This window comes from Oncorhynchus tshawytscha, linkage group LG09 (genome assembly GCF_018296145.1).
Source record: "Oncorhynchus tshawytscha isolate Ot180627B linkage group LG09, Otsh_v2.0, whole genome shotgun sequence".
Classification (NCBI taxonomy): Eukaryota; Metazoa; Chordata; class Actinopteri; order Salmoniformes; family Salmonidae; genus Oncorhynchus; species Oncorhynchus tshawytscha.
Genome location: NC_056437.1, coordinates 44645295 through 44670975, shown reverse-complemented (window position 1 = coordinate 44670975; position 25681 = coordinate 44645295). Strand labels below are relative to the sequence as shown.

Here is a 25681-nt window from a genome sequence, read left to right as displayed (position 1 = left end):
AGACAATCCATGTTGGAATCGTGGATTTTAACCTTGGCTGCGAGTGCCTTGTTTTCTCCTTGGAGTGTGAGAATTTCACTCTGGCTAAACTCCAAACTCCCCATCAGCCCTGCTACCTCTTCACACAACTTTTCCAGTGTTGAATGGAATCCAGCCAGAGCACTAGCCTCTACTTCAACGGTAAGTAAATCGTCCGTGTCTATGGACTAATATGTTTTCTATTTTTGTTGGGTTAAAGTTATTAAGTGAGGTCGTCGGATATTTCCATGATGGAGTATGTTGCTCCTCCTTAGTGTAAAGCTGTTGGTACTCGTCAATTTCCATCAGGAGCTCCTTAGTATCCAGGTTGGCTCTTTACTGCAACCAGTTGTTTTCCGAAAAGACAACAATGAGTCTTTCCCACGACGACGAAAGGTGTCTGCAGTACAGCCAGCTAGCACTCGTGGAATCCACGCAAAAAAATGGAACACAAACTTGCAGTCCCAGCCGCAAAGATTAACCGCATCGTGTAATCCTTAGCAACAAAACCAATAAACAATAAACCGAGACTTAGTGTTTTTTTTTCTAGTGTACTGTGATTCTGTGGCTACCGTTTCTCAGTAAAGTATTTATGTTTATCCTGAACCACAAATGTAAAAAATGTAAACCACTTGGAGCTGATTTTCTGGTGTTTTTACAGTCTTATGTCCAACAATACTGAACAAAAATAAACATGCAACAATTTCAAAGATTTGAGTTACAGTTCAAATAAGGAAATCAGTCAAATAAAATAAACAAGGCCCTAATCTATGGATAACACATGACTGGGAATACAGATATGCATCATTTGGTCACAGATACAGTACCTTAAAAAATGGTATGTGGATCACAAAACTAGTCAGTATCTGGTGCGACAACCATTTGCCTCATGCAGCGCGACACATGTCCTTTGCAAAGAGTTGATCAGGCTGATGTTTGTGACCTGTTGAATGTTGTCCCACTCCTCTTCAATGGCTGTGGGAAGATTCTGGATATTGCTGTGAACTGGAACACGCTGTCGTACACGTCAATCCAGAGGATCCCAAACATGCTCAATGGATATAACATGTCTGGTAAGTAAGCAGGCCATGTAAGAACTGGGATATTTTCAGCTTCCAGGAATTGTGTACAGATCCTTGCGACACGGGGCTGTGCATTATCATCCTGAAACATGAGGTGAAGGCGGCGAATGAATGGCATAATAAAGGGCCTCAGGATCAATTCAAATTGCAATTGATAAAATGCAATTGTGTTCATTGTCCGTAGCTCATGCCTGCCAATACCATAACCCCACCGCCACCCTGGGGCACTGTGTTCACAATGTTGACATCAGCAAACCACTTGCCCACACGATGCCATACATGCTGTCTGCCATCTGCCTGTTACAGTTGAAACTGGATTCATCCGTGAAGGGCACACTTCTCCAGCTTGCCAGTGGCCATTGAAGGTGAGCATTTGCCCACTGAAGTTGGTTATAACGCCAAACTGCTGTCAGGTCAAGACCCTGGTGAGGATGATGAGCATGCAGATGAGCTTCCCTGAGATGGATTATGACAGTTGTGCAGAAATACTTAGGTTGTGCAAACACACAGTTGTATGAGCTGTCCAGGTGGCTCGTCTCAAACCATCCCGCAGGTGCAGAAGCCAGATGTGGATGTCCTGGGTAGGCATGGTAAGACTAGGTCTGCGGTTGTGAGGCCGGTTGGACGTACTGCCAAATTCTCTAAAACGACATTGGAAGCAGCCTACGGTAGAGAAATTAACATTCAAACATTCTCTGGCAACAACTCTGGTGGACTGTTCTGCAGTCAGCATGCCAATTGCACACTCCCTCAACTTGAGACATCTGTGGCATTGTGTTGTGTGACAAAGCTTCACATTTTAGAGTGGCCTTTTAGTGTCCCCAGCACAAGGTGCACCTGTGTAATTACCATGCTGTTTAAATCAGCTTCTTGGTATGCCACACCGTCAGGTGGATGGATTATCTTGGAAAAGGAGAAATGCTCACTAACAGGGATGTACACACATTTGTACAAAAAAATTGAGAGATATGCTTTTGTGCATTTAAGGTCATGAAAGATGGGACCAACACTTCACATGCTGCGTTCACATTTTGTTCAGTATGTATACAGACTGAGTATACCAAACATGTGGAACTCCTTCCCAATATTGAGTTGCACCCCACCTCTCAGAACATCCTCAATTCGTCGGGGCATGGACTCTACAAGGTGTCGAAAGCATTCCACAGTGATGCTGGCCCATGTTGACTCCAATGCTTCCCACAGTTGTATCAATTTGTCTGCATATCCTTTGGGTGGTGGACCATTCTTGATACACATGGAAAACTGTTAAGTGTGAAAAACCCAGCAGCATTGCAGTTCTTGACACAAACCGGTGCGCCTGGCCCGGCACCTACTACAGTACCATACCCTGTTCAAAGGCACTTCAATTTTTTTGTCTTGCCCATTCACCCTCTGAATGGCACACATACACAATCCATGTCTCAATTGTCTCAAGGCTAAAAAAAATCCTTCTTTAACCAGTCTCCTCCCCTTCATCTACAGATTGAAGTGGATTTAACAGGTGACATCATTAAGGGATCATAGCTTTCACCTGGATTCACCTGGTCAGTCTATGTCATGGAAATAGTTCCTAATGTTTTGTACACCCAGTGTATAGTACACGCACATGCATGCATGCACGCACGCACTCAAACACATGCCCCTGATTTTATCATTCAGACACATTTCCAAAGCTAGCCACTGGTCATAATAAGGGTATTATTAAAAATAAGGATCTGTAAAGAAACTCTTATTGAAAGTCTTGAGCTTAAAAAGCCAGACAAGCAGAGAGCCATCCCTGTGTAGATACATTAAATGTTTATATGCATGATGTGAACTCAGCTTGTTTTACATGCAAAGCTTTTCTGAGGAGCAAAAGAATACCAAAGCACATCACACAATACAAATCCTCTCTCTGGGGAGATTGTGATGAATGAGAACCCCCCCCCCAAGAAAAAACATATTTGATTTATCTGACAATAAACCAACTTAACCCAGAGGTATTTAAATTCATTTTTGCTGTTACTCCGTTTTGCTGTTACTCCATTGTTACTCTTACTGTATTGATATTTATAAATGCTCACTGCACCTTCTGTGCACTCACTAGTGATTTCAATGTATCGTTACACTCTTTTCAGCTCTGTGGCACCTAGATATAGTAAATGTGCAGTCTGAATCTGGTTGATATGTACTACAGATATTGCAATCAGACCACTCAATGATCTTCGGGCAAGTCCATTAAAACTTTTTCAAATGCTTGGCAGCTCCAGGACTTGGCAGCTCTGGAGTTTGTCCTCTGACTGCCATTGATTTGAGAGACTGGCAGCGAGTCTCACTGCGAGCTCCATGGTGACAGAGACATCACAAAGAGCCTCACACGCACGCACTCATACACTATGAAGGAGCTGGACAGGGACCAAACCATTAACCACACTGGAGGAAGCAGGGATCCTTACTAATGGGCCCCACTGGGGTTGGCCTTGTTACATGTGGAAATGTCCCCAATTACTGTAACCAGGCCAGCCATAAACTCTGGTTGGATAGAGTGTATCAGTCGGCGAAACGTCTTTTAATCAAATGCTGAGAATGCACAAATACAGACCGGAGACTCATAAATCAGACACAATGTGCCATTAATTTATCGAGACCTAGAAAAGCAACACAAAAGACTATTCTTCTGTGGTGCTGCTTTATCTCCATGTAATCAATATGATTCACTCACATATAACTATTGATCCTTGAGAATGTACTTGATTAGTCTTTATAACTGGTCAAGGCCAAAGTCAAGTAACCAACATGGTGAATGTTCTATACGGTGAACACCTTGACTGGGTAGTTGATAGAGGACTGCTTTTCTCTTGTGAGACCTGAGAAGGTTTCTGTTCTGTATGTTATTCACACCAACCATGCTATACATATGATATAAAACTGAACAGGTTTATCTTGATAGAACCATTAGCATGTGTCCATCCTCATCACTAAACTTCCTGATTAAATAACTTATCTATGAAAACCTGACTATGCAAGAAAGATTTGAGCTTTGCTTTACCAGCAACTGAACCCCTGAAATCCAATTAAATCACACAGATTGATTATTTCAGATTGATTATTTCTTTGGATCCATCAAATGAATGCAGACACTTATCAAGGTGGCCATATTGCCTCTGCTGTGAACGGTGGTAGTACTATGAATGAACTATATAGTCAATTTGATGACTGGTTGGAGTATACAGTAGGACACATGGCAGAAAAATACATTAAACATGACTAAACTCATTAACATATCGTCACTGGAGGCATTCACTACAATCTTGAGTTCATGTTTATTATACAATATGGGTGGAATGTAGACAGAGGAACCACAAAATGTGCTTATACATGTATCCTAATCATGAATGCACTCATGTTTTACAGCTTAATGTCATCACACTGAGCAATCTCTAGTCTAGACTATTTGTTTGACTAGTCAATTTACACACAGCACTGACACACACTATCCCCACCAGAAATGCCACTAGAGGTCTTTTCACAGTCCCCAGGTCCAGAACAAATTCATGGAATACAGAGCCACGAGTGCATGGAACTGCCTTCCATCTTATATAGCGCAAGTGAACAGCTAACCTGGTTTATGAAAAACAAACTAAGCAACACCTCATTGAACAATGCTTCTCCCCCATGTGACCTACTTGTTGTGTGTATGTACAGACATGTACACTATATATACAAAAGTATGTGGACACAACTTCAAATGAGTGAATTTGGCTATTTCAGCCACACCCGTTGCTGACAGGTATATAAAATTGAACACACAGCCATGAAATCTTCAAAGACAAACATTGGCAGCAGAATGGCTTTACTGAAGACCTCTGACTTTCAACGTGGCACCTTTCTAACAAGTCAGTTTGCACAGAGCTCTGACCTCAACCGACTGCGTGCCAGGCCTAATCGCCCAACATCAGTGCTGGATCTCACTAATGCTCTTGCGGCTGAATGGAAGCAAGTCTCCACAGCAAGGGACAGAAGAGCTTATAATCACCCATGTTTTTTTTAGAGATATTTACCTACATCCTTGTGCTAAGATGCTGTGGCAACTCAACACATGGCAGAGCACACCTTTCATATTAGCATGCTGAGTATTGCACACTATTACTGGTGGCAATTAAATAACCAATACACTATCAGATTTGGATCTCTTGGAATTGTATTTTTTTCCCAGTATGACAAATTTCCCTAAAACAAATAGTTCTGCACTTTGCAACATTGTTTTTTTTAATGAGTTAGTCTAGGTAAATTATTTAATCAGTCTAGGTAAATCATTTGATCTAATGGCGAAGGGTAACCAAATACCCAATAGAATGTTCCATTGTTGTTTGATAGTCATTTTCTATAGAGAGCTTGCGGTCGCAGTTGTCAATGAGAACTTGTTCTCAACTAGCCTACCTGGTTAAATAAAGGTGAAATAAATAAATAATCAGCTAGCAAAATGCACCAGGCGCCATGTTGGAAGACCAAAGTCAGCCTGTTGGAAGTTATCCAATAAACCACATGGCTGGCTGCCTTTTGCTACCACTGGAAACTTCGGAAGATTGCCGTGTGAAGATTGTAGTGTGCAGGCTAACTCATGAGCTGCTATGTAATGTTCACTAGTTAGATAACTTTAAATAATGTATAGCTAGCTAAGTGAATTAAATATCACCAGCTTGCTAACGTCATATTAGCTGCTTAGCTTCATGATGTATTTATCGTTGTAACTCGAAATGCATTTGTAGCTAGGTAGCTAACTAACAGCCACGGAAGAGGGTGAAAGGATTAGCCAGCAGTTCCAGCTGTCAGAGAAGGGAGACAAGGCTACTCTGAATAGGGCAGGTAACTGTGGGAGGACATTATGAAAATATTCTCCAGTTCCATTCCCTAGTGAGAAACTGAAGACAGAGCTATATAACTAGCAACATAATATTCAGTACTGTCTTATTTGAGTATAATTATATGTTAGCACATTTGGTGAACAAAAATACAGTTTAAAAGTCACACAAAAATGTATAAACCTATTAAAACTGGAGCAGGCAAACCCTGCTGGGTGTGCATGCTTCCGTTTCAGCCCAGAATGAACACATCCGATTCAATGTATCAAACCTTACTAGTTAATAATCAAGTGTACTATTTCTGGGCTGGAACATAAGCCTGTTCCCCCATAGATCAGGGATCAAGGTATGGTATTGACTTTTTTTGGTTCACCTAAAATTATGCTTAAGTAAAAAACAGCCTACATGTTACTAAAATGTCTATCCTTTAGATACGAGTAAGTGCCTCGACACAATCCTGTCTCAGCGCTCTACAGGCAATTCCTTCGACCTCATGGCTTTGATCTGACATACACTGTCAACCTTATATAGACAGGTGCGTGTCTTTCCAAATCATGTCCAATCAATTGAATTTACCACAGGTGGACTCCAATCAAGTTGTAGAAACAACTCAAGGATGATCAATGGAAACAGGATGCACCTGACCTAATTTTGATTCTCATAGCAAAGGGTACTTACGTAAATAAGGTATTTATTATATATATATTTTTAATAAATTTGCCAAAATGTCTAAAAAACTGTTTTTACTTTGTCATTATGAGGTATTGTGTGTAGATTGATGAGATTGAAAAAATATTTCATACATTTTAGAATAAGGCTGTAACATAACAAAATGTTAAAAAGTCAAGGGTTCTGAATATTTCCTGAATGCATTGTACCTGATTCAACTCAGAGGGCCTGATGATTAGTTGATAAGTTGAATCAGGTGTGTTTGTCCAGGACTAGAATAAAAATGTACTGTTGGAGGTACTCGAGGACTGGTGTTGGGAACCACTGGCCTACAGTATGATGGCATTAGCCTTATGGGCATTTGCAATGCAGCCCTCGCCATTGTGCATCTGAAGCAGAGAAGCTTAACTCACACATGGTTTACATATTGTTCAGCTATATGTTCTCAATTTAAAAATGATACCAGTTGACAATGTATATGAGGCTAATCATTATACTGGATTTTGTACATGCCTTGTGCTGACATTAAATTGTTTAGTTCAAATCCAACCATTGTAATCTAGGTGGTGAAATGTCTGGAAGGAGATGATGGGATCCTTAGCTTAAAACATACAACTACTACTACCAATTTCAATGCCAGATACTTTTCTCGTAGAAGGTCTGAGTGGCACTGAGAGGTGCTACAGTGTTAATGAATATGGTTTGCTTAAGACTACCCCAAAAATTACATTGTCTATGCTAAATGTGTATAAATTGTAAAATAAATAAAATAGTTGGGCTATAAGAAACACTTTCTATTCAATGGGGCTAGGTAAAGCAGAGAGAACAATACTTTTAATTTCACCCATACAAAAATGTAGTGTTTTATTAAAGTACAGAATGTTTACAATGTCATGAACAATAGTCTTTAACACTTTTCAAAATACATTGTATACATTCATATGATTTAAGGGGGCACTTCTGTCTTGACGACAAGGTGAAGGTGCTCTCTACTCAAATGGCACAACAGAATCATTCAGCTAGTCCAAAGTACAACATACGACAACCATCTCGTATAACTGAGGGATGTCTCCTTTCACAGCTGGGAAAGGACGAAGTAGAAGCAGAAACTGTTGCTGCTGCAGCATTGCTCATCTTTACAGTGGGAATCCAGTCGACATGGGTGTCTTGATAGGGGTCAGCTGGTGAACCTACAGTACATAAACAAATGAGAAGCACTCCTGATGTTAGAATATCACTTCTTCAGGTCACCTATACCATCAGGGGACTTACGTGTATGGTTGTGTTTAATTCATTCAGGTTTTTTAGTTTCATATAAAGATTACATCAATTGTTGGGCTGGAGCAACCAATAGTCAACAAGGTTGTCCTATGTCCAGTTTAATTTTTTTAAATGTTTTTAATGTGTTTATTATATGATATTTTTAATTTTTTAAAATTCAATTTGCATCTCCCCTTTTCATGGTCATGGCCAGAATGGATCCAGCTTTTGTCAAATTCATGTAATATTTTACATTCCGTAGCAGATTAGAAGAATTTATGCAGCATGTTAGGAAAAGGGTTAGGGTTTACTAAAACATGTTTTATTTACTTTTGACCTTAATTTGACGAAAGCTGGTTCCCTTTTAGCCAGGACCCCTTTTCGGCCAAGATTACATGGTTGCATTCAAAACAAGGTCATTTTTATTGATCTGTTGTCAGTGTCAGTAGAGTAGGCCTAGGCTACTATCGTACTAAAAAATATTCTGCTAATGTCTCCAGTCCATATAAAGTGTAGTAGAATTGCATGAAATGTTTATTAAAAAGGCTACATTTCTCCTGTGCAAATGAAAGAAACATCTCTGATATAGCCCATAAGCCTGTGCCACTATGTGCTTATTAATAGCCTAAATTATTACTATCCAGTTTACTCATCACATTAGGAATAGTACGCTTACATTCGTCTGCAAATGTGTGTCATGCATGCTCCCGCCATTCCCCCTAGCGCTCGAGGATGCCAGGCTCCCCAGCATTGCGCACTCCTGCCATCATCACTACGCACCCCTGCCTTCCCCCGTCACGCGCATCAGCAATTATTGGACTCACCTGGACTCAATCACCTCTATATTACCTTCCCTATATCTGTCTGGTTCCCTGCTCTGTTCCCTGCTTCTGCATATGTCCTTGTATACCCGTGTGCTGATGCTGTTTCTGTCCTGTTACCTGTCTGTTCCTATTAAATGTTTTACTCCCTGTACCTGCTTCTCTTCCCGGCATCAGTCTTTACAATGTGATGATAGAGGCATGCAATCCATTGTTATAAAGGTGTATTTTTATGGTGAAAAAATACCTTCCCCAAAACTTGAAAATCACGCGACACATACTAATATCTAGACTACAAGCTATCTAGCTAGCTAATTTTGGCAAATGTACTGTATACAGTGTTAACATCTGATTAACATAACAGCTAAACTAAACTCGAAATTGATCAGACTTGACTTACCAGTAATGAAATAATCGTAGCAGACACTGTACTGACAGCTGTCTGGGTTCAGGTCTTGACAGGCAAAAAGGTTTCTTAACTTTTCTGACAGTTCTTGAGTCTTATCTCATTGTTATCACCAATGGTCAGTGGCGATTTTAGCATGTAAATCTTGGTGGGGCAAAAAAGAAAGGTGGGATGCATGCCAGCAAAGCCACTACACAACACAACACTAAACAATACATTAATTGCACTATAGTGGTGACAAACGGTGCCCACAAACTGTTAGGGCCTATATAAAGCTGTCCCAGCAGCAGAGTCCCAACAGCAATCCCAACACCTTACCACTGTTACACCTGGTTATCAGCGGAGCCTAGTCTGGCAGTGAAACAGTTAATTCAGCCTCATTTACTGCCATTTAAAAAACTTAGCTGATATGGCTGACTTTCTTACACAAATGTGGTTTCTACTGACAATTGAGATGCACAAACTATGGCATAAGAGGACGACAAGGGGATAAGAGGCAATCCATAATTTCGATTAAGACATTAATGAGCAAGCGACGACGGACGTAGTCAATATAACTATTTGTTCAGCACTTTTTAAATGTACAGCGACAGAATTCAGAACATGGGCCGTTCTTACAGTCCTTTGCGTACACCAAGCCACAACCGTAGGATAAATAAAAGGGCATATAAGCAGACAATGAAAGCTCTTATATTTGATGATTGCATTTCTCTAAAACAGGTTATAGGTTACATGTGCACCACCAAGTTAGAACAGTAAGTGAAATTAAGAAGTGAAAATAGACCAAATTATTAGGGTGAGGCACATTGAACACCATTTGTGTTTTCGCGTGTCAAAACAGATACACGTCAAATAACACTATTTGACATGTTAAATCATGCTTTTAATTTGACACTTAAAATAACACAATTCTATTATAGAATGTTGTGTGTGCTCAATTTGCACGTGCAAGCCAAGCGTCACCACTACTTCAGTAACACTGTCAAAGCTGTACAAAAAAGTCTGCAGACAAGCACACACACCAGCCACGAACAATGTGTTTACAATACAGTGTTAGTGAAAATAGACCAAATTATTAGGGTGAGGCACATGGGCTACTAACAGCTTACTACACAACATACACTTAGTATTACTTTCTTAGCTACAGTATACATGTATCCCTTGCATATTACATCATTTATGCAGCAGCATAAAGTTACAAGACATTTTTGGACTCACCTTGTGCTGTGCTCACTTAAACAGAAAGGTGGCACGGTGGTCCTTTGTGGGTAAATTTTGTCATCAAACTTTGTCATCAAAGTCTGGCATTCTCTGTATTTAGGGTGGAATCTCTGAAAAACAAAACACACAGCCACTCCACTGAAAGCAGGCTAGTGGTTGCTTTGAAATGCTTGCTGTTAGCCACTGATTCCTTCCAAACCTCTCATTGTTGAATTTGCGATTTCCAACTTGTTGAAAGGGACCCATAAAGTCAGCTTCCTCCTCTTTCCCCAGTGAACTACACAAAGTGATTTGCCCCACTGAGGAGCTATGAGTCTGAACAGGCTGATCTGGGTAGCGCGAGGTATCCAATCCACGGGCAGCAGGGTCGTGTCCTCAGTGCCAGTCCCTGTGGAGACAGAAGAGGTCATCCTTCTGGAAGAATGCTGCTTCTCATTCCAAAAACAAAGGCTGGGATTGTTGAAATCTGACAGAAAGGGTGGGGTTGGGGGGGGGGGCACATGGTGGGACAATGGGATAAATCCTATAAAAATGTAACAGCCCTCCGAATGGGATTTTTGCTTAGGGATGAGGTATTATATAACTGTGATGCATAAGTGATACATAACATTCAGGTAATTTATCTGCCTTACAATCAACAGTCACATGGGCAGTCAGACAGACAGTCATGCCATTTATTTTCATTCGCTTTCATTTCCTGACGAGACTTGACCTTATGAAAGGGCCACATTCTGAGTGGACATCCTTAAGCCCCTGAATTGCCACCTATTTGACATGGTAAAAATAAACCTCTAATATAAGAAGTTGCCCAGATTGTTAAAAAAAAATGGCTATATGAGAGGCAGTACAGTGAGACATTTCTATATTGGATTGAGGAACATGTTGATAGTGGTAGTCAAACAGGAAATTAGCTAAATACTTTTGGCAGGGGGATTAGAATGCAGTTGTTTCTCTGTGTAGTGCATGCAGCAGGTGTTTTGGAAGAGGAGGAAGTGTCTGCGAACTCCTGCCCTGTGAAAGACCAGTCAAGATCAAAGCTACTGTATTACAGAGTGAATCAGTCTATAGACAGCGTCTGAAAATGGCAATGTGAAAGAGCACCCAGAATATTGTATTAAATGGTGTATACACTGGACTCAATGGCCTCTTCAGAAAAGAAAGCATTTGTTCAAATTCTTCAGAATTTGTCTCAAAAAACAACAGGTGATATTTTTTAAATTATTATTTTGTTTCTTAGAGTTGAGAGAGAAATTACTTTTTTCTGTCAGGTGAGAGAGACAGCATCAATTTCTTGAAAAGGCATGCATCCCCTCCTCCTTTTTCAAGGAAGATATTGGAAGAAAATTGAACTTTAAGAGCATTTAACTTTAAGGGTCATGATGGGATATGGTGGTAAGTAGCTAAAAAAATAAGAGTACATACACTTGATGACAGAGAGGAGGGTGTCCTTGAAAAACTCCTAAATCTGATTCTGCCTGTTGGTTCCTTTTGAATGACAAGTGTGTCTTATTTCCTCATTCCAAAAGATAATACAATCTTCAACAAATGTTGTCATTTCATTTCATAAAAAAAGGCTTTGTAAACGTCAGTGTGCGAGAACAGCTTCGCTTGATTAAAGCTTTATATTCCAACCAGTTTTGGGTTGTAGTTTCACTACATGTAATTCCACTAGTAATTTAACTACATTTTTTCAGTATGGTAGTTTAACTAAATTCACAGTGGGATTAACAAGAAGTTGTGCTTTTAAATTATGTATGACACTTGTATTTTCACGATATTTGTATTTTGAATTTCGGGCTCTGTAATTTCACCGGATGTTGTCGTAGGTGTCCAGCTAGCGGTTCATGCGCCAAAAGAGAATGCAGTTTTAAGGAAAATAATAGTTAAGAAAATACTTACTAAATAAACTAAAGTGAAAAAAATTCAAGAGTAATAATAAAACAACAATAACGAGGCTATTTAAAGGGGGTACCAGCACCGAATCAATGTGCATAAATCCGGGATTCTATTAGTATGGTATGTTACCTTTGTATGATATTTATTAATTTGTGGATGTCCATCATCCATTTCGTATGATATGTTCCGAATTACAATTCATGTAACATGTTACGACTCCTCTAACTGGGGTACCTGCTCCTGCTGAATCCATGGTAGGTGTGAAATTCTGTTACAGGTGTGTACTGGAGGCAAAGTCAGGTGCAGGAGAGCAGAGTGTAGTTAACAGGCGCACTTTTTTTCTGGTCCAAACGAAAGCACATAAGTACATAAATGTTCCCAAAACATGGAACACAAACAAAATTCTGGCGCGTGACAATTCTCACATAACATAAAACAATTTCACACAAAGACATGAAGGGGAACAGAGGACTAAATATGCAGTGTGATTAGGGAATGAAAACCAGGTGTGTATGGAACAAGACAAAACAAATGGAGCGGCGATGGCTAGAAAGCCAGTGACGTCGATTGGCGAACGTCGCCCGAACAAGGAGAGGAGCCGACTTCGGCGGAAGTCGTGACAGTTACATATTGCAATTCATACAATGTTACGAATTGCAATTAGTGCAACATGTTACGGATTTTGAAAATGTACACTATATTGGGCTCCCGGGTGGCGCAGCTGTCTAAGGCATTGCCTAGCAGTGCTAGAGGCATCACTACAGACACCCTGGTTCGACTCCAGACTGTATCACAACCGGCTGTGATTAGGAGTCCCATAGAACGGTGCACAATTGGCCCAGCGTCATCTGGGTTTGGCTGGGGTAGGCTATCATCGTAAATAGGAGTTTGTTTTTAACTGACTTGACTAGTTAAATAAAGGTAAGCAAATGGCAAATAGCTAGGTGGCTAACATTAGCTAGGGTTAGAGTTATGAGTTAGGTTAAATGGTAAAGGTTAGGGTTAGAGTTAAAGGTTTAGGGGAAGGGTTTGCTAAAATGCTAAGTACCTAAAAGTAGCTGCAAAGTTGCTAAAATCAAATTTGCTTTGTTAAAATCCCCAGCTACAATAAATGTATCCTCAGGATATAGGGTTTCCAGTTTGCATAGTCCAGTGAAGTTCTTTGAGCGCCGTCGTGGTATCAGCTTGAGGGGGGATATACACGGCTGTAACAATAACCAACGAGAATTCTCGGTATTTGATTATGAGGAATTCTAGGTCAGGTGAACAAAAGGACTTGAATTCCTGTATGTTGTTTCAATTACACCATGAGTCGTTAATCATGAAACATACAAACCCCGCCCTTCTTTTTCCCAGGGAGTTGTTTATTTCTGTCGGCGTGACTCACAAAGAATCCTGGAGGCTGTATCGACTCCGACAGCATATCCTGAGAGAGTCATGTTTCGGAAGTTTACATACACCTTAGCCAAATACATTTAAAATCAGTTTTTCACAATTCCTGACATTTAATCCTTGTAAAAATTCCCTGTCTTTGGTCAGTTAGGATCACCACTTTATTTTAAGAATGTGAAATGTCAGTATAATAGTAGAGAGTGATTTATTTCAGCTTTCATTGCTTTCATCACATTCCCAGTGGGAAGTTTACATACACTCAATTAGTATTTGGTAGCATTGCCATTTAATTGTTTAACTTGGGTCAAACGTTTTGGGTAGCCTTCCACAAGCTTCCCACAATAAGTTTGGTGAATTTTGGCCCATTCCTCCTGACAGAGCTGGTGTATCTGAGTCAGGTTTGAAGGCCTCCTTGCTTACACACACTTTTTCAGTTCTGCCCACAAATTTTCTATATGATTGAGGTCAGAGCTTTGTGATGGCCACTCCAATACCTTGACTTTGTTGTCCTTCTGGACATTATGGGGGTCATTGTCGATTTGGAAGACCCATTTGCGACCAAGCTTTAACTTCCTGACTGATGTCTTGAGATGTTGCTTCAATATATCCAAATAATTCCCCCCCCCCCATGATGACATCTATTTTGTGAAGTGCACCAGTCCCTCCTGCAGCAGAGCACCCCCACAACGTGATGCTGCCACCCCCGTGCTTCACGGTTGGGATGGTGTTCTTCGGCTTGCAAGCCTCCCCCTTTTTCCTCCAAACATAACGATTGTCATTATGGCCAAACAGTTCTATTTTTGTTTCATCAGACCAGAGGAAATTTCTCCAAAAAGTATGATTTTTGTCCCCATGTGCAGTTGCAAACCGTAGTCTGGCTGTTTTATGGCGGTTTTGGAGCAGTAGCTTCTTCCTGACTGTGCAGGGAAGGACTCAATGTCGATATAGGACTCGTTTTACTGTGGCTATAGATACTTTTCTACCTGTTTCCTCCAGCATCTTCACAAGGTCCTTTGCTGTTGTTCTAGGATTGATTTGCACCGCTTGCACCAAAGTACGTTCCTCTCTAAGAGACAGAACACGTCTCCTTCCTGAGAGGTATGACGGCTGTGTGGTCCCATGGTGTTTATACTTGCGTACTATTGTTTGTACAGATGAACGTAGTACCTTCAGGCATTTGGAAATTGCTCCCAAGCATGAACCAGACTTGTGGAGGTCTACAATTATTTTTCTGAGGTCTTGGCTGATTTCTTATGATTTTCCCATGATGTCAAGCAAAGAGGCACTGAGTTTGAAGGTAGGCCTTGAAATACATCCACAGGTACACCTCCAACTAACTCAAATGATGTCAATTAGCCTATCAGAAGCTTCTAAAGCCATGACATCATTTTCTGGAATTTTCCAAGCTGGTTAAAGGCACAGTCAACTTAGTGTAGGTAAACTTCTGACCCCCTGGAATTGTGATACAGTGAATTCTAAGTTAAATATCTGTAAACAATTGTTGGAAAAAAATACTTGTGTCATGCACAAAGTAGATGTCCTAACTGACTTGCCAAAACTATAGTTTGTTAACAAGAAATTTGTGGAGTGGTTGAAAATCAAGTTTTAATGACTCCAACCTAAGTGTTTGTAAACTTCTGACTTCAACTGTATATTTAACACACACACACACACACACACACACACACACACACACACACACACACACACACACACACACACACACACACACACACACACACACACACAGTGCATTCGGAAAGCATTCAGACCCTTTCCCCTTTTCCACATTTTGTTATATTACAGCCTTATTATAAATGGATTTTATAAAAAATCATCCATCTACACACAATAGCCCATAATAACAAAGCAAAAACAGGTTCGCTCTGTCAGTTTTCAGACCCTTTGCTATGAGACCTGAAATTGAGCTCAGGTGCATCCTGTTTCCATTGATCATCCTTGAGATGTTTCGACAACTTGCTTGGAGTCCACCTGTAGAAAATGTCATTGATTGGCCATGATTTGGAAAGGCACACAAATGTCTACATAAGGTCCCACAGTTGACAATGCATGTCAGAGCAAAAACCAAGCCATGAGGTCAAAGGAATTGTCCGTAGATCTCCGAGACAGGATTGTCTCAAAAAGGTCCCCAAGAACACAGTGCCCCCCATCATTCTTAAATGAAATAAGTTTGGAAACACCAAGACTCTTCCTACAGCTGTCTGCCAAACTGAGCAATCGGGGTAGAAGGGCCCTCTTCAGGGAGGTGACCAAGAACTCGATGGTCACTCAGAGAGCTCCAGATATCCTCTGTGGAGATGGGAGAACCTTACAGAAGGACAACCATCTCTGCAGCATTCCACCAATCAGGCCTTTATGGTAGAGTGGCCAGACGGAAGCCACTCCTCAGTAAAAGGCACATGACAGCCCGCTTGGAGTTTGCCAAAAGGCACCTAAAGGACAGTCAGACCATGAGAAACAAGATTCTCTGGTCTAATGAAACCTAGATTGAACTTGTTTGCCTGAAATCCAAGCATCAGAACAGCTTATATATAGAAAATATCCACACACTGAGACACACTGTTCTTTATCTGGCTTTGGTACACTGGCAATGGTGTTTGGCATGATGGGCTGTGGAAGTTCAGACTCTTTGTGCTTGTGGTGGCATGGTCTTGTCCTGTCTGCGGTGTACGCACAGCTGGATAAGACTCTGCCGGAAGTGATGTAGGGCTCGTTGACCTTATCCTCTTAACTACCAACTGTTTGGACCTCTTGCAGTACCTTTGCTGGTATTGCCATCTCCTGGAAAGACATGTTTACAGTGCTACCATTTTACACTTTTTGTGGAAGAGACGTAGGGCAACATACCTTTGTATTGTTTAGAGACAATATTGGAAATTGCTTTTGAGAGGAAAGATAAGTCAAAGTGAATGGGCTGGGGGGCTGCAGAAGGTGTGAAAAGTCCAAGGAGGGCAGTTCAAATCAATTTTTATTGGTCACATACACATGGTTAGCAGATGTTAATGTGAGTGTAGTGAAATGCTTGTACTTCTAGCTCCAACAGTGCAGTAATATTTAACAAGTAATCTAACAATTTCACAACAACTACAGTGGGGCAAAAAAGTATTTAGTCAGCCACCAATTGTGCAAGTTCTCCCACTTAAAAAGATGAGAGAGGCCTGTAATTTTCATCATAGGTACACTTCAACTATGACAGACAAAATGAGAAAACAAAATCCAGAAACTCGCATTGTAGGATTTTTAATGAATCTATTTGCAAATTATGGTGGAAAATAAGTATTTAGCATACTTACGTTTGCGTCAAAAATATAACAAACAAAGATGTTTACTCTGCAGATGATTACTAGTTGTCTAGCAGTGACTACCACGGCATAGGCTAAATTGATTGAGCGTGTGTATCCAAAAGTTAGCTGGCTAGCGATATGATTTATATAGTCCAGCTACGGTAAAATGCTATCTAATGTTACGCTACCTCTAATCGAGAATCTTCTGTTTTGTTGTGAAGGCAAAACGCATCACTTCCCAGATGTCGTCTATGTATTCCCCTTCAGTTCAGTCTGAAAATCCCTCTGATAGTCTTTGGTCACTGTAAGCATCATTCTTGATAGCCTCAAGCCACTGGCTGCATCGGGGTAAATCTCTGGTAGGTAGAACGGTTAAAGATAACCAATTTTTGCGCTTGTTTGTAATTAGCATAGCCAGACACAGAACACCACACGGGCATGATGACAAAACATGTTGGCCTAGTGAAGATCAGAGATTACTACGTGTTGGTGGTTTAAAGTAACCAATACACAGGAAGTAGAACCTTCAAAAATTTTGTAATTTGTATGTTTATGAATAACTTGTAATGTTGTTAATATAGTAATGGTTATATGCTGTGGAAGAGCCAGTGTGAAAATCCCCTTTAACTTCTTTGAGGTATTTTCTGAACAGGTTCTCACTTGGTTTATCCAGTTGTCAGTTCAACCACACCGTTTACGCATTAATTTGTGGCACCCTAATAAAAATATAACAGTTGCAACTCTGAAGCAGAAAAAAGAATATTCTTGTAGCAAGGTACAGTGCTTTTATCTTGTGGTTTGTGTGTATTTATCCAGAGGGAATACGAAAGCTATAGCTAGTTCAAATGATAAACTTTTCTACTAACCTTTTAAAAGTTGACGGTGCAAAAATCTTGCCAATCCATTCATTATTCTACTAACTATGACTAAGTGTGACACATGTTTTCCATAATGTACGTTTCAAGTATATACACTATATATACAAAAGTATGTGGTCACCCCTTCAAATTAGTGGATTTGGCTATTTTAGCTACACCCGTTGCAGACAGGTGTATAAAATCGACCACACAGCCATGAAATCTCCATACACAAACATTGGCAGTAGAATGGTCTGACTGAAGAGCTCAGTGACTTTCAACGTGGCATTGTCATAGAATGCCACCTTTCCAACAAGTCAGTTCATAAAATGTCTGCCCTGCTAGAGCTGCCACAGTCAACTGTAAGTGCTGTTATTGTGAAGTGGAAATGTCTATGAGCGACAGCAGCTCAGCCGTGAAGAGGTAGGTCACAGAACGTGACCCCTGAGGGCTGAAGCGCGTAGAGTGTAAAAATCGTCTGTCATCGGTTGCAACACTTAAGTCTTTGCTAGGTAAAGCTCCGCCTTATCTCAGCTCACTGGTCTCCATAGCATCACCCACCCGTAGCACGCGCTCCAGCAGTTATATTTCACTGGTCATCCCCAAAGCCAACACCTCTTTGGCCGCCTTTCCTTCCAGTTCTCTGCTGCCAATGACTGGAACGAATTGCTAAAGTTGAAGACTTATATCTCCCTCACTAACTTTAAGCGTCAGCTGTCAGAGCAGCTTACCGCAGCTGAACACAGCCCAGCTGTAAATAGCCCATCCAACCAACTACCTACCTCATCCCCATATTTGCTTTTGTTTTTCTGCTCTTTTGCACACCAGTATTTCTACTTGCACATATATCACTCAAGTGTAAATTGCTAAATTGTAATTACTTCGCCACTATTGGCATTTTTATTGTCTTACCTCCTTACTTAATTTGCACACAATGAATACAATTTTTCTAGTGTGTTATTGACTGTACGTTTGTTTATCCCATGTGTAACTGTGTTGTTTTTGTCGCACTGCTTTGCTTTATCTTGGCCAGGTCACAGTTGTAAATGAGAACTTGTTCTCAACTGGCCTGGTTAAATAAAGGTGAAATGAATAAAAAATAAAACATTTTTTTTAAATACCAAGTTCCAAACTGCCTTTGGAAGCAACGTCAGTACAATAACTGTTCGTCGGGAGCTTCATGAAATGGGTTTCCATGGCCGAGCAGCCACGCACAAGCCTAAGATCACCATGTGCAATGCCAATCGTCAGCTGGAGTGGTGTAAAGCTCGCAGCCATTGGATTCTGGAGCAGTGGAAACACGTGCTTTGAAGTGATAAATCACGCTTCACCATCTGGTGAATCTGGGTGTGGCGGATGCCAGGAGATTGCTACCTGCTCCAATGCATAGTGCCAACTTTAAAGTTTGGTGGAGGAGGAATAATGGTCTGTGGCTGGTTTTCAAGCCTCTTAGTTCCACTGAAGGGAAATCTTGATGCTACAGTATGCAATGACATTCTAGACTATTCTGTGCTTCCAACTTTGTGGCTACAGTTTGGGGAAGGCTGTTTCAGCATGACAATGCCCCCATGCACAAAGCAAGGTACAGAAATGGTTTGTTGAGATCGTATACATTGACTTACCAATCAATGTATACTGAACAAAAATATTAACGCAACATGTGAAGCGTTGGTCCCATGTTTCATGAGCTGAAATAAAAGATCCCAGAAATGTTCCAAATGCACAAAAAGCTTATTTCTCTCAAATTGTGTGCACAAATTTGTTTACATCCCTGTTAGTGAGCATTTTTTCTTTGCCAAGATAATTAATTCACCTGAGAGGTGTGGCATATCAAGAAGCTGATTAAACAGCTTGATCATTACACAGGTGCACCTTGTGCTGTGGGCAGTAAAAGACCACTCTAATATGTGCACAAGACACACAACACAATGTCACAGATGTCTCAAGTTTTGAGGGAGCGTGCAATTTGAATGCTGACTGCAGGAATGTCCATCAGATCTGTTGCCAAATAATTGAATGTTAATTTATCTAAACTAAGTTGCCTCTAAAGTCGTTTTAGAGAATTATTTGGCAGTACATCTAACCGGTCTTACTACCGCAGACCACGTGAAACCACGCTAGCCCAGGGCCTCCACATCCGGCTTCTTCACCTGCTGGATCGTCTGAGACCAGCCATCCGGACAGATGATGAAACTGTGGGTTTGCACATCCAAAGAATCTCATTTGTGTCTCAGGAAAGCTCACCACAATCTTAGAAAAAAAGGTGCTATCTGTAACCTAAAAGGGTTCTTCTGCTGGAACCCTTTTAGGTTCCATATAGAACCCTTTCAGTTCCAGGTAGAACCCTTTTGGGTTCCACGTAGAACCCTTTTCACAGAAATGATATGTGCATGAAAGAAAAATATGGATTTCATATTTGTCAAATTATTGAGCATGTACTGAAAACTCAGAAATGCAACAGAAATTGTCCTTATTTTCAGCATATCAAAAAACATATCAAGATTTGGATATGGACCTTAGCCAAGAGATGCATATCTGGACTCAATATAGCTTCCTATCTTGAAGGTGCTGAGAAAACACAGATATGCTACATATACAGTCAGTATTTGTCAACATGAAGAGAGAAAATAGGATGTCACATATCTCAGGATATTGAATGAGTACATTTCGGGCCGTAGAAAATGCACGTGTGATATTAGTAATCCAATATCATATACAGTGCCTTCAGAAAGTATTCACACCCTTTTACTTTTTTCACATTGTGTTGTGTTACAGCCAGAATTTAAAATGGATTACATTGAGATGGTGTGTTACTGATCTACACACAATACCCCATGATGTCAAAGTGTAATTTAGTTTGTAGAAATTAAAAAGCTGAAAAGTATTCAACCACCCTGTTATGGCAAGCCTAAATAAGTTCAGGAGTAAAAATATGTTTCACAAATCACATAAGTGACAAGTAATAAGTTGCATGGAGTCTGTGTGCATTAATAGTGTTTAGCATCATTATTGAATGACTACCCTGTCTCTGTACCCCACATATACAGTTATCTGTAAGGTCTCTCAATTGAGTAGTGCATTTCAAGTAAAGATTCAACCACAAAGACCAGGAAGGTTTTACAATGCATCGCAAAGATGGGCACCGATTGGTAGATGTGTAAAAAAATGTTTTTAAAGCAGACACTGAATATCCCTTTGAACATGCTGAAGTTACTAATTAGGCTTTGAATGGTGTATCAATACACCCAGTCAATACAACGATACAGGTGTCCTTCCTAACTCAGTTGCTGGAGAGGAAGGAAACTGCTCAGGGATTTCACTTTTAAAACCGTTACAGTTTAATGGTTGTGATATGAGAAAACTGAGGATGGATCAACAACATTGTAGTTACTCCACAATACTAACCTAAATGACAAATGAAAAGTAGGAGGCCTGTATAGAATACAAATATTCTAAAACATGCATCCTGTTTGCAACAAGACATGTAAGAAATACTGGCAAGAATTTGGCAAAGAAATACCATTTTTGTCCTGAATACAAAGCATTATTTTGGCGACAAATCCAACAACACATCACAGAGTACCTCTCTTCATATTTTCAAGCATGGCGGTGGCTGCATCATGTTATGGTTATGCTTGTCATCAGCAAGGACAAGGGAATTTTTTTAATGATAAAATGAAACAGAACAGAGCTAAGCACAGGTAAAATGCTAGAGGAAAACCTGCTTCAGTCTTCTTTCTAACAGACACTGGGAGACAAATTCACCTTTTAGCAGGATAATAACCTAAAACACATGGCCAAATCTATATTGGAGTTGCTTGCCAAGACGACATTGAATGTCCCTGAGTGGACTAGTTACAGTTTTGACTTACATTGGCTTGAAAATCTATGGCAAAACTTGAAAATGGCTTTCTAGCAACGATCAATAACCAACATGACAGATCTTGAAGAATAAACAGAATAATGGGCAAAATATTGTACAATTGTGTGAAAATCTCTTAGAAATGTACACAAAAAGACTCTAATCGCTGCCAAATGTGTTTAATCAAGATATATTAGTGTTTTATTTTCATTAATATGTTAGAATTTTTCTCCCACTTTGACATTACAGAGTATTTTGTGTAGAGTGTGGACCAAATATGATAATTAAATCCATTTTCATCCAACTTTGTAACACAACAAAATGTGGAAAAGGTCAAGGGGTGTGAATACATTCTGAAGGCACTGTATGCTATATCTAAAAGCACCGCTGGATTCAGAATTTGTCAGGATTTGGTGCATATCCAGAAAACTCAAAACATGTATTAGAAATTGTTTAGAATATCTTGTTTAGAATATCTTTAGAATATCAAAAACATGTAAAGATGTCCCCTGATATGGACCCTTTTGCCCAGTCTAGCTAAGTCCATTTGAACAAAACCTTCCATACACATTACCCATTGTAGAAGTGCTCAGAAAGTGACTTTTTGTACTTGAATGCCAAAACAATCAAGAGATCAAAGAGCTCAAAGTTAACCCATTTTGCATACCATGAGACATCCATGTCTTCATCGCAGAAGAATATAAACTGTTGAGTTTGATATAGTTTAAAAGCTTACAAACAGGGTTGTCTAACCATTTTATAATATCTGAAAATATATATTTTTTAATAAAGAGTATCTATTTTCTTTTATCTTCATGCGTGAACTCAGATTTTTTTTCCATATACACATATGTTGTAGCTTAGATTCTGTTTTACATCATCTAAGGTTTTGTGTTGTGCCCGCCATCGGTTTAACAATGAAACACAACATGCTCTTGAATACAGGATGGGTGTCATGGTTTAGTTAGGAATAAAATAGACATTTCACCTTTCAAATGGTACTATAAAGATGGTTGGAGGTTCAAAGCAAAACCACAACAGAAGAAGTGGGGTGGCCTAAGGCGTTCATGACTTGTGGATTTCAGCTTTAAGGGATTGTAGTCCATTTGTCACAAAGCATTACTAGTTGTAAACCTTGATGATAGTGAGTTAGTTCTGGTAATAACTTCAGAGTCATTCCCTGGGGGAGAATCTAAGCTCTAATTTACAGGTTAGAATGTCAAGATAACCAAGAACAACATGATTAATAACCCCAAAGCAAAGCAGATACATTCTGTTGACAACTAACTTCAACAGTTTAATCCAAGATCTCTGTTTCCGCATACCTCTGATCAATAAGTAAATACATTGATCAAAGCAAAATGAAATCAGGTTAAATGAAGACTGGTATGGTTTCAAAATGGAGGCCTACTTGTGTACAAAAAGACTTTCGCACAACATTAATTCTAACATGACATACATTGCTCTAAATGTGTTTGCTGGTGCAGTGTTTAAATGACAATGCAACACAAAATCTAGACAACACATTTTTTTTAATATACATTCTGATTGAAATGGATGCTTCACCAACCTGGACTCAGATTTATGTTTACCATGTTACGTCTATCCCTATGTCCCTCCATTTAGTATGATATGTTATGTTTTGTATGGTATGTATTAATTTGTGGACAATATACTACAAATTTGCAATAGATATATTATATGTTTTTTTATTGTATTTTAAAAAATCCTAGGGGGTAGATCAGCTTTAATACCAGGCCTGGTTTTCCAGATTTTTTATAGTGTTCTATTGTTTTCAGTGCCTGTTGTCACGCCCTGACCATAGAGAGCTGTTTATTCTCTATGTTGGTTGGGTCGGGTGTGATTTAGGGTGGGTTATCTAGGGAAATTGTATTTCTATGGTGCCTGATATGGTTCCCAATCAGAGGCAGCTTTTTATCGTTGTCTCTGATTGGGGATCATATTTAGGTAGCCATTTTCCCATTGTGCTTTGTGGCATCTTGTAGATAGAGTTGCCTGTGAGCATTATTATTAGCTGCACGTTTTGTTTGTTCGTTTTGTTGTTTTGTTCTTTGAAGTTTTCATTTCCAAAATAAAGGATGGAAACATACCACGCTGAATCTTTGTTTACTCCTTATGACGAACCTGTCTTATATTATCCCCAATGTATCATCCATGTAAAAATGAATAATATCCGACAATACCTTGTTACCTTGCTGTTCATTTTGCTAGGATTTTGGCATCACAACACTGAAGTGTAAAGGGTCTCCAGTTTTTGGATCTTTATATTTACCACCTGGGTGCTGTTCCAGTAACAGTGAAATCAGACCTTATTGCTGAGTATCTGATAGTCTACCATTTTTATAGGAGTGGTTAAAACATGTTAATAACGGTTCTGAGAACATAAAGAAATATTTGATATACCTGAACTGGTATGCCTTCCAGCCCTGGAGTTTTCCCAGATTTGAAAGCTTTAACTGCATCTAAAAGCTCCTCCTCTGTAATTAGGCCTTGACATTAGTGTTTCTGTATAACTGTTAATTTGACACTATTATTAGAAAAAAATCCTTGCAATTAACTTCAGGTAGTGGAGATGGAAGAGACTGAAATGAAAATATATGTTTAAAGTACTTTGCTTCCTATTTCAATATATTATTTGGTGAATCATGGCTCACTACATAATTTGTAACAAGTTTCTGTAAATTCTACCCTTCTACCATACTAAATGTAACATATCATACTAATTTGAGTGTCACAGATTTACAATTACTATGTTACGTCTTGTCTTTGAGGCCAGGCTGACCCTGCAGACCCATTGGACCATTGACACATAATACTTTGGTCTGCAACATGTCCCTTTGTGACAGCACCAAAATAACACAGAACACACAGAGGAGTTCAACACCTGTACATGGCTGTATCCCTCTTCACTGCGACTGTTGAAGTTGAGATTAGAACTTACCTTAAGGTTTAATTGTAACTCCAGTTTGACAGCATTTCCCTTGTTGCGTTAAATCCAATTCAGTCTATGAAATAGTTTGCTTTTCTATGTTTCCACGCTCTTTTCCACCTCCAAGACAGACAGATTCAAAGCTTTTTTTCATTTAATTTCATGCCAACATTGTAGCTGACAGTCCCAAAATACACCCGCAAAACATGCTCCTGAGATTCACTCCTTGCTCCAGTTTACAAGCACAGAGATGTGGGAATAGTAGAGAAGGCAGTGCATTCTGTAGTATACATACTCTCTCTCGTTTGTTCTCTCTTCACAGCTATCGCTCTCTCTCCCTCTCTCTTAGCTCTCTCCCTCTTTTGTTTGCTCTCTCTCCCCCCTTTCTCAGCTCTCTCTCAGCTTTCTTGCTTGCTCTCACTCCCCTCTATTTCTCTCTCTTCCTCCCCTCTTTCTCTCTGCTCTCTCTCCATCTCTCTCAGTGCTGGTGCTAGTGATTAGAATCTGGCAGAGGGAGAGAGAGAGGCAGACAGCTTGGACAAAGACATCTGTGATTGTGTTTATATGGGAGTCTCTCCTTCGAAGCAATAACCCCCCCCACCCCACCCCTTGTAGAATGGGTTAGCTGTTGGCATGTACCACTTGCTCACGGAGCAGGGTGGGTAGCCTGGCGAGAGAGAGAGAGAGAAAAAGAGAGAGAGAGATTTAAGAGGGTTTTTGTTCCATAAATAATTTCAGAACCACTTGCCTTTATGACATGTGTTAAAACAGATACATAATATATAATGATAATACTTACAATATATCATACAGCAACAAAGAAAGTGACGCATGCATTACATGTATAACATTGAGTAATCCTTTGAAATATCACACCTTTAGAATCGTTCCTGTACATTTAGAAGAAATACAACATCTAACTAACTCAAACCTAACCTTTATGAATACTGTACAGTGGCCATGCATCAAGAGACTCACATGAATTGGGAAAGGTCTCAAGGTATTCAAATATTTTGCAATACCTTCCTTGGGTGGGACCTTAGAGGACCACCAGCAATGTGTCACAAATTGATCTTTTCAAATGATGACAAGCTGTCTGTC

At 39.9% G+C, this 25681-nt stretch overlaps 1 protein-coding gene across 3 annotated transcripts in view; it reads right to left on the bottom strand.

The window, feature by feature from the left end:
* The window catches only part of LOC112258011 (galactosylgalactosylxylosylprotein 3-beta-glucuronosyltransferase 1-like), a 38652-nt gene extending 13714 nt beyond the window's left edge, over window positions 1-24938 (bottom strand). For all 3 annotated transcript variants that reach the window (XM_024432055.1, XM_024432056.1, XM_024432057.1), the window contains exons 1-3: window positions 24593-24938; window positions 10518-10706; window positions 10316-10428 (exon numbers count right to left, since the gene is read on the bottom strand). The gene's annotated coding sequence lies outside the window, so the exon portion shown is untranslated. The remainder of the gene's footprint in view (window positions 1-10315; window positions 10429-10517; window positions 10707-24592) is intronic.
* Between the last annotated feature and the right edge of the window lie 743 nt (window positions 24939-25681).